The following is a 10218-nucleotide window of genomic DNA, read 5'->3' on the forward strand; positions in this document are numbered from 1 at the left end:
GAAAATAAGCTGGTCTCTCCCAGCTGGGTCAACTCTTATCCCTCTCAGCTTCACAGGCTTAATGATGCTCTGCCTTGCAGTGTCCTGTCACTACAGGTCAATTCCTTGATCACTGCCCATGTCCTGTCAAGACCTCTGGTCCAACTGTCACATCTTTGAAAATTACAGAAGCAGACAAATCCCTATTTTTGCTAGTGTTACTGAGGTTCTGTTTCTCAAATATCTTGCGACACAGCTTTCCCTCACTCATGTTTTTCTTCCACTTGGAAAAACATTTTCTCTTTTGTACTGTCTGTTCTTCTATTTTCATGCAGGCCCCAAATACAGTTGTCTCCCAAGATTCTTTCCAGGAAGAGAAAAAAGGAGCTCAAATTAATCTTTAGCCAGGCAGACAACATTTGCAGTGTCACCTAAACATGCAGGGAAAACACAGTCACTGCCAAAGAGACCTCCTGGAGTCCAAGTCCCACAGAAAACTATGTGTTTTGTTGATTAAGGGAATATGTGTCACAAGTTGGAGCAACATCTAAAGTTTGCTGTGTATCCACATGTGTACGTGTGTGAATGTGTACCACATTCATGATAAAATTAAGGCAAGCTGAGGGAAAAAAGGTGGAGAATGGATGAAAACAAGGACAGTTTGAGGGACAATCAGGCAGAATGAGAAGAGCACAGGAACAGTGAGGAGACCTGCATGAGGAAATTCAGAAGGAAGAAGAAAGAGGATGGAAGTTAAACTCTCACGTCCAAAAGATGTGAGAAGATACCAGCGAGAAGAAGCAGAGTGAGCTGCAAGCCCAGCAGTATTATGGTATCCAAAGATCTTCTTCTGCAATAGAAATATTGCAGTTCCTTACTATGGAAATACCTTTTTGTAGGTTTTGGTCAGTAGAAAGTGAAGTGTGCTTATTCCAAAGCCATGGCACCTCAGAAGGAGTGTCCCTAAACAGCAGCCTTTCTGAGGGAGAAAGATCCTTGGAATTTGATAATCCAAACAGTAATATCCTACTCAAAGCCAGTGTCTCACCAGATAGAGAAAGGTGACCTGCTTTTCAATTCAGCTTTTACATGTTGTGGGGTACTAGCAATCGTTAAAGATATGGGAAAGTGAGGTTGAAGCTGTAAATGTACAGCAAGAAATAGAAGAAACGTAGTATGGAAGGTGCTGCATTTTCCCATGTCTCCATCACAGTGTTTCAGTGTATTCTTCTTTCCTGCACAGCTCTTGCTAGAACCTGTCTGGAGTTCCAGAGTTTGAGAATTTCCAGTTGGTTTCCAGTGTTTCAAGGAAATGTTGTAATGACTGGGCTAATAGATAGAAAAGAACATACCTTCTCTCTTGTTGGATGGTGTTTTCTGTAACTTCAAGCAGCATTAGTCTCAGTTTAGTGCAGAATGTAGGGATAATGAAGAGGAGAGCAAGGGAGAGCTGTGTACTGCCTACAGTAATTGCTGTGGCACAGTAAAGCACAATAGTGGCATTTTATTAGGTTAATTTCCATGTCACTACACTCAGATATTCACAAATGACGACCCAGGCTTGTAAAACAATTACATCATTAAATGAATTATGAGACCTGGTAATAAATAATGCATCTAGAGACTCTGCATTTGCCATCTGTGTTTTGAAAATACTCATGGAATACTGTGAGGCTTCATTTTCACATACCCTCAGAAAAAACAAGTTAGGCTGCTACCTGCTTGTCTAAGCTAGGGCAGAGATTCTCCAATAATCACATATCTTTATAGATCATGGCTTCAGAGTAAATTTCAACTATATTATGTTTCTAGAGAAAGCTGTGATAGCTGTCAAGGTTTCTAATCTCCCACAAAACATTTTTTTTACGTATATGGTATATCATCACTGTTTTGTAGCCTCTGCTCAGATTTTGAAATCTGGCACATTATTTTGATATTTTAGTGGATTCTTAAATTACCTTATATGCTTCTATTCTTTGGTGGCTTTTAATTAGGGAAACAACTATAACTTTCATGAAGACAAAGAGGCTTCCTTTGTCTACAAAAGTCACCACACCCTGTATGTGACATAAAGGGACACCTAGTGAGTGTATAACCTTCTGCAACAAAACATATCCTTACTGTATCATTGAACATCAGATCATGTGGTTTATCAAGCTGCACCTGCATGTAGATTATCCTGTGACTATCTAATTTTTATGTGAAGAAATTATATCTTCACTACCTTTACATCAGAAATTACAATAAACTTTTTACCAGGCAGTTCTTATCTTCTGATTGTGTTTTCAGTATCTATTTTTGAATGGAAGACTGTGAATATTTTTCAATAAATCAGTTAGCTATTTTTTATTTTATCTACAGGATCTGCAAATACTATTTACAGTAGAAAATATAAATGTTTCTTCTTCCCCTTGAAAGAAACTGTGTTTCTTTATGGTATGTCATAATATCCCTGTGTTTTTTCTGACATTCGCAATGATGAATCAGTTCAGCTTTACCATATGTAAACTTTTATTCTGTTCCTAATCTTATCTGATCAAAATAAAAATATTAAATGGGATAAAGCACTCACTGTATCATTCTGAATGAAATTACTGAAATCACAGTAAATTATTTATTTCTTTGTTTTTTTTTAATTTCTCATATTCTCTGCCTCAGTTTCTGTGTCATTCTTCCTAGTGGCAGTGGCAGAGGCAGAAAATGGAAAGTGTCATTTTTGCTGGAACAGAACACACAATTTTCTGATTGAACTGCTCACTGCAGCCATCCATGTCCTTATTAGTAAGTAATGCAAAGTTCTTACAAAAGCTTATTCTGAGTTTTTGAAAGGGCAATATGGGTAATCATTGTTAATAAACAGAATTTTGATCCATGCTACATTAAAGTGAGCAGGAGGAATTAAGCATCAGGAAAAAAACCCACATTATAATAAGTGAAATATCTATGTCCTTAGTTCTTATTGGAATAGATACTTAATTCCTATTCTTGTTCGTGAGAGTGTATTTGTATCAATTGTTTAAAGTGTAAGCAAAGCTTATTGCTGAATTTTCCCCCCAAAAATGTGTACCTATTTACTTTTAAGCTGGCACAAAGTTTTTCACATGTGCAATTAGGAGAGAGGTAGATTACTTTTTACCATGGAAAGAGCGTTTTTTACTACGCATCATTTAAACAATTATTTTTTGGACATAGGCTTTTTGACTCAAAAAATTCTGCAGCTTATGAAGTTGTTTGTTATTTTGCTGTGATTTTATACACAATGGAAGGGTGAGAAAAAGGTCAGCAATAACTCTGCTGTTGCATTTTCACTGGGAAAAACATAATATTGATCGATAAGAAAATGGAAAAAGCACAACTATTAGCGTCTTACTTGATCTTCTCCGACCTTTACCCTGCCATGTTGATTTTATTCTTAAATGTTATGTCTGTTGCTCCAAAGGTTTGTCCTGTTTAGTCTTTTATTTAATTAATACATGATCTTGTTTACTCTTTCTAATGTTAAAACATGAAATTCATTTTTATTCCTTGTTGAACCATTGTCCTCTTTACACTCAGCAATCCACACTGGATAATAACTCCATGTAGAAATTGGCCTGCTTAAAACTACTCTTGAATCATAATCGATGGGTACTTAAGTTCACAAAACTGTTTTTCAGGTTCATAGGATAATTATATTTAAGGATGTGTAAGTTCTTTAGAAGGAAAATTTAAATCTCATGCTCTGAATCTTCTTGGGTGTAGACTGACAAGCAGAATATATGGTATTGAGCCTCAGTACTTTGCTAAACATTGATGCATCTGCTGGTAGTGACTCCAAAAATGTGCTCAAGGAGGCTTTACACTGTGAGGACAGTCTGCATATATTGTTATATTTGGTACATGTGTAGTAAAGTACACACTTCCAGGGATGGGGTATCCAGCACTTCTCTGAGCATCTTGTGCCAGGGTCACAGAGAATTCCTTCCTGATATCGAATCTAAATCTACCCGCTTTGCATTTAAACATGCAGATGTTGGGCTTTTGGGTTGCACCCCTTGCTGAGGAGCAAGTAGTGGCAGGATGGATCTCATGCTTGCTGGGAGGAGGGCACACTTGTGTCGCTGCACTGCAGGAAGATGGGCATCCTTGTCCCAGCCCCTGGCCTGTCTGACACCTTCTTTTTCTCTCACTCCTTCAGCCCATGAAACAACCACTGTGTTTGGCAGTACTTACAGAGATAAACAAAGCAACCAAAACCTCAGATGGTGAAAGTTGTGGTTCATTTTCTTCCCTCTCTTCTCCCACTTCTTCTTATATAAAGGGACAGAAACCCAGCCTCAAACTGACCTGAGTCTGAGGCCATGCCAATTTGTAGGTTCAAACAACAATACGGGTAATTCCATATGTCAGTTAGCTGGGCTTATAGCTATGTACTAAATTGGGATTATAACTTCTTACTTCAGGTGTTCTGTACTGGAAAAAAACCCCTGGTCACAAAGTCATTTGCACTGTTAGAAATAAATGGGCTTCAGAAACAAGTTACACATCTATCACAAGGGCTTTTTACAAATGAATCTTTATCATTTAAGTCCAAGAGTTTTAAAATAATTTTGGAGGTTATTCCTGGTAACATTTTAAAATTTTAGAATGGCAGCGAAATTCTAAAGGGTGACAAGTAAATTTGTACTTTAAAATTATCATTAGAATAAACCTGTAAAGATGATTTGGAGTTTATCAAAATAATAAGATAACTGATATGAAAAATAAAGGATGAGATTACAGTTCCTTCCAATTGACTTTTTTTTTCACATAAAACGGTTTTTGCTGGCCTCCTTTCTTAAGAGATGAAGAGCTGATTAAAGGTACATTTATTATTCTGTTCAAGCTGAATATCTATACAGTTTTTCACATATTACCATGCAAATTTCTCACTATCATAAGACTATATGATATGTGATATGTGACTGACAGATATCAAACAGAGTAATTACCAGAGTATCACAATCAAGTATACTTCCACTGAGGTCTCACACAGACCAGTTCTTGCTCTAGTGCAGCCACAAATAATTGAAAAAAAAATATAAGAAATATAAAAGAATTGTTGATAAGTATTTCAGGTGCCACAAAACCAGAACTTGTGGTAAAAAACCCCATGGTGCTGGGTTGTCTCTACATGATCCTCTTAATTTTTTAATGAGCTGGGGAAAAATAATACTTGTTTTGATATAGCCAAATGTAAGGCCCCCACACAGGGAAAAAACCTGCAAGATTTAACATCGAGGAGAGAATACTTTGAGAAGCACTGAGGCTGGAAAGGTAATAATACTTTCTCAGCGGAAATATTTTCTCATCTGGTGCTACAGCAAAGAGGATTGGCGTAAGTCTATGGATTTACAAACAAGAAATCATGGAACAGGGGAAGAGAGCTGTGTTCTGTCTGTCCACAAAGTTATCAACACCATTGCCGAAATACAGTCTGATAGCTATTCTTCAAAAAAGATTTAAAAATCTGGCATAGTGCTCAAACAAGAGCTATAGGAATGATTTTACAGACAGAAAATTCCCCTTTGCAACCAAACCTACAGAAAGCTTAGAGTTTTTAGCTCCTCTTAAAGAATCATACTCAAGGGTTGTATGTGCTCTGTATACTACCAAAAGTATTTCCTTTCAGTAAAGCACTTGCATTCAGAAGACAGAAGTACTCATTCCAGTAATCAGAATATAAAGTGACAACACTGTGTATGGAAAGATTATTTAATTTTTTTAAATTTAGGCTTGTACATCAAAACTGAATGTTGAGGGTTTTTCTCTTTCCTAAATGATATTTTGCAGTCAGTCACAAACCTTTAAACACAACACAATGCTAGATGAAATTAAACTGATAAATCATAGAGAAAAAGAGATGATATTCTGTTTTTAAAATCTGTTAACCTCTATGAATCTTGCATATACCAACACTTCTCTGTAAAATCTTTGGCATAATGCCAGAATAAAAGGCTGGGCTTATCATCCATATTTGTTCACAATATCTTTTTCTCAAAGGTGAACAGTTGTTAAACAAATACCACGGGCTTTTTTTGTTGAAGTGTACTCTTCTGTCATCATATCATTATTTCCCCAGCTCTCTCTTTTTAAGTGCTTGAAAGTTGCTTTCAGTTGCAAATTAGCCAGGGCAAAAAGAAGATGGGCTGTGAGAGCTCTTTTTATGGAATATGCATCTGATTTTAGTGACCAGTGATCTCAGATGTTTGTTGTAAATAAGGATCATAAAATAAAGAAAATGTTGATAGCAGTATTTGATCTAGTGCTGATTAGCCCTCATGAAGCCCGATTCGTTTTCCTCCGAGGTTTTGCATATTTCTTCCACTGTGTGTGGTTAGGAGGAAGAGCTATAGATAAGAAAGTATCTGGAAGACTCAACAAGTTATCTGCCTTGACCTTTGGAGAGCCTTAAAGGGAAGTGTTGTCACTCTGAGGAGATGTAGAGGTCATACTAGGCACAGAGCCAGCCTACAACTTTTTTTAGAGTGTGTCAGAGCCAGGGCAAAGTGAAGACAGACTAGACTTAATCCTTTAACCTAACCTGTCAAAACTGCATCAAGTCAGCACTGCCAAATCTGCAGCCACCTCATAACTCAAAAAGGTATGCATGAGCGCATTTATGAATTTGCTTTTGAAAAGCGGTTTTATGGTTTGGTATTCACAGCATTATGAAACCTGGCCACATCACTGGGTATACAAACATAAAGCTAAATGCTGCCAGCTGCACGAGCAATTCATCCCACTGAGGAGGGAGAAGATGTGAAACAAGGTTATTGCAAAAGATGATTGTTTTTAAGGGATGTTTACTTCCAAATGTAAAAAATGCAGACTTCGGAGAAACCAGGTTTGTGTTGTTTTAACAAAAAATAGTGAAAATAACCTATTTGTCAAATACACAGCAATAGATAAAGCCCACAGCAGATTAACCTGATATTTTATTATCTATGAGGGTGCAGAAAATACTGTTCCTGTGTAGTGATGATTTTCTAAAAGGATCAGGGGATTTTAGTCATTTGGGAGATTTATCCATATGGATGTGTGCATGTTGGCTTCTGTGTACGTATTTTCATGTACATTTTGTGTGAACCTGCAAATATTTATAAAAGGATGCTTCCATGTGAAAAATAACACAAATGCATGCAAAACACAGGGCCACATCCTTACCACTGCAAACTAGCTTGGCTGACAGTGACACCACAGCCACGTTCAGACATGACACTTGTCACAGCTCTCTATATGTCTGTGAACTTTAAATCATGAATATACTGTGATGCAAATGGTAAATGCTAGAAAGCTCATTTTGTGCCATTAATCCTTGAGGTTTTCCCTTAGATGGGTAAAACACAGCAACAATTTTACTCCTCCTCAAGGAGAATGTTCTGAAAATTGTAGCCTGGGTACACAAAGGGACTGAGGACTAAAACCTTCCCTTGAAAAGTAGGATTGCCACCTGCAAAAAAAGGCAAATTTTTTGGTCCCGTGTTGGACTCGTGCTACAAACCTACAACCAGGTGCAAGAAAAAGATCATCTTCCCTCCTTGATCCTTGATGATTTACATGGTCACTGCCAGCAGAAGCACCCTGCAAGCCACAGCACAGGCTCCTGGTCTGACACTGAGACAGGGCAGGGCTCCAACCCGTGCTCCTGTGTTTGTTTAAGACTTTACTGTTGGTTGCCTGCAGTGCAGAACCCAGCTTGACCCACTGGAGTAGATGGAGCACCCAAGTGGACTTTGCCAGGTCCATCTGTTCCTCCCAAATGCAACAGCCGCCACATGAAGGGCAAGGCAACTCCTTCTTTCCCAGGGCTGATGGTTCAGACAGTGTGGGGGTTTGTAGGGATCAAAGATCCTTGAAGAGACTCTGTGTGTGTATGTGTGTGTCTTGTGGGGAGCTGTAAAGAGAACTGTGTCTGTGAGGGACAGGGACAGAGCACGAGTGTGATCTCTGCCTTAATGATCAATTAAATAGGAAATTGTCAAAAGCAAACACAAAAATGTCAAAATTTTGTTAATAGTTCTTGCTTTTGAGCTTGGAAGAACTGTTAATGGCACTTTGAGAATTTTACGCTGAAAACATCAAAACTAGAATGTGGTCTTCCTTCCTCTCAGAAAATGAGTGTGCTCTCATCTTAATTAGTCACCTGAGCAATTCCAAGGCAGGGCAAAGAAATCCTGATATTTGCTTTCCACATGGAACATGACAAATCTGGACACCTGTGAAAAGTAAACCAAATAATAAAAAGAAAAAGGAAAAGAAAATATAATGCACTGTTGAAAAGAGTAGGGATGTTTGAATTATGAGTGAAGTCAAATAACAGTGATCATAAACACATGTGTCAGGGATTTTAATTCATATGTATCACTGATCCCGTGTGTAAACTCCATTGAGTTATAAAGAATTCTACTTTGAGAAGGAGAAATAGGTTGGCAGATGTTCCCTTCAGTCTTCATGCTTTCCTGAAGAATGACTGTGGCAGTCTATTTATATGATAGTACAGTGATCATACTAGGCACAAGCACTAACTTTTTCAAGTGCATGCAAATTGAATAGTCTAGCTGATTGCTAGCAGGAGGAAAACAAGCCTGTTGCCATCAAATCAGAACAGGATTGAAAAATACTCAGTATCACTGCTATTTCTAAGTTTTCTAAGGAACAGAAAGTATATTGTTTCATCCCTAAATTACTGAGGATATTTGATAAAACATACATATAGGATAGATATAAAGGGATGTGAATCACAATGCTGCCATAAAATCGAAACCTGGATTATCTGTTACAACTGCTTTTGGATAGAAATGAGTAATTTCAGAAGAAATGTTTAGAAAAACAGGTTTCCAACTTCAAATGCATACAAAGGACGTATTTTGACCTACAGTTTCAGACTTTATTGCAAGGCCAGTCCAGGTCTCTGGGATCTCTGGTAACATAACCCAGACCATAACTCCTGCCTCAAGCCTCTGAAGACTTACAAATTACCACAGACGTGAATTTATACTCAGAGCTAAGGATTTTCATCATTCAAAAGATATTTTACCTGTTTTTCTCATTCACCAAGCTTTTTATTCAGGCTTCTTTCTTGTGCCTTAGGTAGAAAACACCTCCTCTTTAGTGAGAGTGAGTGTTAGGAAATGCTTATTTTGTTCAGCAAGTACTAAAGAGCCGCATCACGTGTTTCACAAGCAATTCAGTAAGAATATCCTGTAAAAAGGCAGAAGTTCCTTCAGGACAGATATTGTAACTTTGGACAGTTTAGAACATATATATCCACGTGTAAAATTATTCCATAGCTAGTACAATAAAACAATAAATTCAAGGTGGCTGTGGATTAGAAAGCCTGAAGTAGCTGTACTTCAACTGCACCTCAGTATGAAAATTGCTGGCTTTGTTATCTTGGAATGAAGAGTGGGCAAGATAGCCTTGCCAAACTTCTGTTAAGTGTTTGAGTATCATCCTGTAACTTGAAAATGATGAAGACGAAAATTAGTTTTTATGTGTCACACAACAATTGTATAATGAAAATGGAGCTCAAAGTAGACTTTGGCCACGCAAACCTATTTCAGTTAAAGGAAAATCAGAAAGGACAATTCTAGCTTGTGGTCTTTTGACAGTTTTGTTGTTTTGTCTTGCCCAGGTACTCAAGTGACAATTTGTCTTTGGCAACTAAGCATAGTGTTCATACTGTCTAAAATATACAGAGAAAAGAACTATTTACAGGTATGACTCAAAATGCTGAATATGGTGCATGTTCTACTGAGAAAATATATCTTTTCTACACAGGAAAAGACATCAAAGAGATATCAAGGATGAAAAGATATCAAACAGATATTAAAGAGAAAACAAGGGATGCTTATCAAACAGCTTCTTGGATTCAAATGTATATTTGCTTTGGGTATTTAAAGCTTTTTAGTAGGTACTTCTGCAACTGAAACAGAGAAAGCACAAGGTCTGGTGGCAGGAGAAGCAGGATCTATCATCCAGCACCATGGGGTGGTCTGTGCTGGCAGTGCATTGTGCTGTTCAGCTGGCAAAGGAGGAGACATCACCTGTGCTGGTGAGGGCTCTAAGCATGAAAGCTCCTGTGTGGGCAAAAGTCCCTAACTCTGTCACCTGTGCCTCAGAAAAAAAGAGATTATTCCAAGGATCTCGTTGGTGCAGTGAAAGCCTTTGTTTTTAACCCATTCCCAAGTGTGAAGTGGGTCGTTCATTCTCGGAAGT

The sequence above is a fragment of the Sylvia atricapilla genome, chromosome 1 (assembly GCF_009819655.1).
Source record: "Sylvia atricapilla isolate bSylAtr1 chromosome 1, bSylAtr1.pri, whole genome shotgun sequence".
In the NCBI taxonomy this organism is placed as follows: domain Eukaryota; kingdom Metazoa; phylum Chordata; class Aves; order Passeriformes; family Sylviidae; genus Sylvia; species Sylvia atricapilla.